We start from the raw sequence: 4355 nt of genomic DNA, 5'->3' as shown, positions 1-4355 counted from the left end.
AACACTCTGAAACGATATACTTTCACTAGTACTTGGTGGGCAGCAGCTTTGCTTCCACTGTCTTCGCCATTTTTCCTCAATTTTGGTGATTTTTTGGTCATTTTCTGCAGTAAACAGCAAGCAGCTTTGAACTGTCTATAGTCTTCCAGTCTGCATTATGGCAAGTTCATCACTGATCATGCTATTTTCAACATCACTAAGCTTGATGGTACGAATTACTCTTATTGAAAGAGCTATATTTGGCAGGTGTTGGTGCAAAAATCGCAGATCAAACCTTTGAGGTTAAGTGGGCATCCGCTTGCAACTATGCCAGATGAGGAATGGTTTGAGCTTGATGAGTTATGCAAGTCCACTATTGTATTGTCTCTCACAGAACATGTTCACTATAATGTCTTTGAGGAAGAACAGAGTGCATGGCAGTTGTGGGAAAAGATAAAAAATCTCTATGACAAGAAAAGTCCAGCGAGTCAGATGTATTGGCTGAAGCAGCTTATGGATCTGCGCATGAAGGAGAATGTGACTATGTCTGCACACTTGAGCCAGTTCTATGCTATACTCAAGAACTTGACTTCGCAGTAGGACATCACTTTTGTAGAGGATGTCACTCCTCTTTTCTTGCTTGGTACTCTTAATGAGTCATGGGATGTTTTCCGCACTGCATTATGTGCCTCTACTGCTACTTTGAAATTATTTGATGTTGAGAGTGCTCTTCTACAGGAAGAGGCTAACCGTAAGAATTTGGATGCCTCTCATGTGTCTCATGCTATGATAGTTAGAGGCAGGAATGATGGATATGGAAAGCATGGCAGTGGTAGTGGCCGTGGATGGGATTCTTAGAAATCTCGGTCCAAGTCTCGTGCGAAGTCACGTAGCAAATCCCATGGCAGGAATGCAGATGTTACTTGTCACCATTGTGGGAAAAAGGGCCATATTAGGCCACAATGCCATGAATTGCACAATGAAAGGCACAAAGATAAGGGGAAAGACAAAGTGCATGATAATTCTTCTGATTGCAGCATAGTACATGCAAGGTCGAGAGTTAAAATTGAAGAGATCAATGTTATGCAGCCTGAGAATATTGATGATGATGATTATATCCTAGCAGCTTCTTCTAGTGCTTCGCAGATGACAGAGATACACTCTATGTATGCACAGTGTTGGCTCTTGGACTGATGTGTGTCCTTTCATGTGACACCTTGTCGAGAGTGGTTTCATTCATACCGTATTGTTTCATGTTCTGTGCGCTTGGGTGATGACAGCTCTCTTGATATTGTGGGCATTGGTGATGTTAGGCTATAGTTTCCTTCTGGCAGCAATTTTGCTATGTAGGATGTATGTCATGTACCTGCTTTGACACGCAGTCTCATGTCAGTTGGACATCTTGATGATGCACAATATCATGTATGTTTTGGACACTCTGCATGGACGATCACTCGTGGCAGACTTGTGATTGCGAGAGGTGCCAAGGCTGACAGTCTCTACCTCTAGATTGTATCGGCTTCTTCCCTTGATCATGTTTTGTTTGTGGGTTCTATCGCACATGTATCTCTTTGGGATGCCCGTTTGGGCCATATGTCTTTGAAGGGAATGAAAATGCTTTCTGGTTTGAAGTACTTACCACCCCTTGATTATGCATGTTTTGATTCATGTGAGCATTGTCTTTATGGCAGGCAGACTAGGTCTATGCATAAGAAGTCTGGTAGGCCACGCATGAGTGAGCCCTTGGCATTGGTACATTTGGATGTCTGTGGGCTCATGCCTTGTCAGTCTATGGGTGGTGCAAAGTATTTTGTTACGTTCATAGATGATTTTTCATGGAAAGTTTGGGCTTATCCCATTAAGCTGAAATCTGATGCCCTGGCTGTGTTTCAGAGATGGCTTGCATTGGTTGAGAACCAGTCTGGGTATAGGCTAAAATGCCTAAGGATAGATAATGGGGGTGAGTATGTCTCACGGGCTTTTGAGCAGTTATGTGATGAGAGGGGTATTAAGCGTCAGTTGACCGCCCTCTACACCCCCCAGAATGGTTTGGCTGAGCGGATGAATAGAACCATCCAGGAGCTTGTACGCAGTATGCTTAGCCATGCAGGCCTACCACAGAGCTTTTGGGTTGAGGCAGTTAGTACAGCTATGCATGTCATAAACAGATCACTCTCTAGTGGTTTGGATTTTTAGGTTGCAGAGGAGGTATGGACTGGAAAACCTCCCTCTTATTCGCATCTCCGTGTCTTTGGATGTGAGGCATTTTGCCATGTGCCCAGGGACAAGAGAAGTAAGCTGGATCCCAAGAGTGTCAAATGCATTTTCCTTAGTTATGGGGATACAGGTGAGATGGGTTACCGTCTCTGGGATCTGCAGGCGCAGAAAGTCATCTGCAGCCATGATGTAGTCTTTCATGAAGACAAAATGCATAGGCAGCGTGAGAGAGTTGTTGAGATCCGCAGGGTCATATTTCAGGAGGAACCGAGAGCTCCCGCACAGCCAGTCGGACAGCCTATAGCTGCAGCAAATGCTCATGGTCAGGGTGTTGGATAGGCAGCTGGGCAAGCAGCAGAGCCTGCCGTGAGATGGTCTACTAGAGATAGACGTCCACATGATAGATTTCAGCCCTCGATGCATTATGTCTTGGTTACAGATGCAGGAGGGCCTCTCACCTATGGTGAGGCTATGCGCAGGGGTGACAGTCACTCGTGGGAGAGGGTTATGCAGTCTGAGATAGACTCCCTGCATAAGAATGACACTTGGGATTTGGTTTCCTTGCCTACGGGCAAGAAGGCTTTGCCATGCAAGTGGGTGTACAAGCTAAAAAGTACCCCTGGACACCCCAAGCCGGCATACAAGGCTAGATTGGTAGCAAAGGGTTTTAAGCAGGAGCATGGTGTGGACTTTGATGATGTCTTTTCTCCTGTGGTTAAGATGACCACCCTGCGCTTAGTCTTGGCTTTGGTTGCTCAGCTTGACTTGGATTTATACCAGATGGATGTCAAGACGGCTTTCTTACATGGGGACTTGCATGATGAGATTTATATTGAGCAGCCTAAGGGCTTTGCAGAACCTGGCAGGCAGCACCTAGTGTGCAAATTGAAGAAAAGTCTTTATGGCTTGAAACAGGCACCTAGGGAGTGGTATCATAAGTTTGATGCCTTTATGTAGTCACAGGGCTACAGTCGGAGTGCTATGGATCCGTATCTTTACATAAGAAAGCCCATGATGGTTCTTTATTGCTTTTGGTACTCTATGTGGATGATATGCTGATAGCAGGGAAAGCTCATGATGAGCTAGATGCTCTTAAGGCTCGGCTGAAGAAGAGCTTTGAGATGAAAGATCTTGAACAGGCCGCTCACATACTTGGTATGCACATTAGACGCGACAGGCATCAGGACTCCTCTACTTGTCATAGAGGGAGTACATTCATAAAGTCCTTGAGCGCTTCCGCATGCAGGACGTAAAGCCTATTGGCTATCCATTGCCTTCCGATGTGAAGATATCACAGGCTGATTGTTCGCACAGATGAGCAGAGGGTCGAGATGGCCAAGATTCCCTATGCATCCGTAGTGGGCAGTCTTATGTATGCCATGATAGCCACTCGTCCAGATATTGCCTTTGCAGTTGGTGTTGTGGTATGCTATATGGCTACACCTAACAAGAAGCATTGGGATGCCGTGAAGGGTATCATGAGGTACCTAAAGGGCACTGCAGATATGTGCATATGCTATGGTAGCCAGGACACAGGATTTGTGGGGTACACTGACTCTGATTATGCAGGACATGCAGATAGTAGGAAGTCCACTTCCGGCTATGTATTCACCTATGCTGGAGGTGCTGTTTCTTGGATGTCCAATGTGTAGAAATGCACAGCCCTTTCTACTATAGAGGCCGAGTATGTTGCAGCCACTGAGGCTTGCAAGGAGGCCATTTGGTTGGGTCGTTTATTTGCTGACCTTGGTATTGATGCTATCCCTACACTGCATTCGGATTCTATGAGTGCTATTTAGTTAGCCAAGAATCCGGTCTTCCATGCGAAGACGAAACACATTGAGGTGAGGTATCACTTCATACGTGGGGTCATTGAGGACAAGTCTATTGATCTTGTCAAGATCTCGACTGACCACAATATTGCAGATCTGCTCACGAAAAGCCTCTCTACTGAGCGCTTTGCCTTCCTTAGGAGGTTGATGGGCGTGGGATGAGATGACGTCTTTCCTCATCTTGTTGTACATGTGTACATGTTGTACTCTCTTTTTTTTCTTTTTCTTTTCACTCCTCACTGGGGCAGATTCGCCTTTAAGTGGGAGGTTGTTGGGGGTAAAGGCGCCTCAACCTAGCCGCCCGTGTATTACTACACTGACAGTCAC

The sequence above is a fragment of the Lygodium microphyllum genome, chromosome 23 (genome assembly GCF_053477565.2).
Source record: "Lygodium microphyllum isolate KBCC chromosome 23, Lygodium_microphyllum_v1.1.10, whole genome shotgun sequence".
NCBI lineage: Eukaryota > Viridiplantae > Streptophyta > Polypodiopsida > Schizaeales > Lygodiaceae > Lygodium > Lygodium microphyllum.
The sequence above is the reverse complement of the archived record's forward strand: the minus strand, read 5'-3'. Positions refer to the sequence as shown.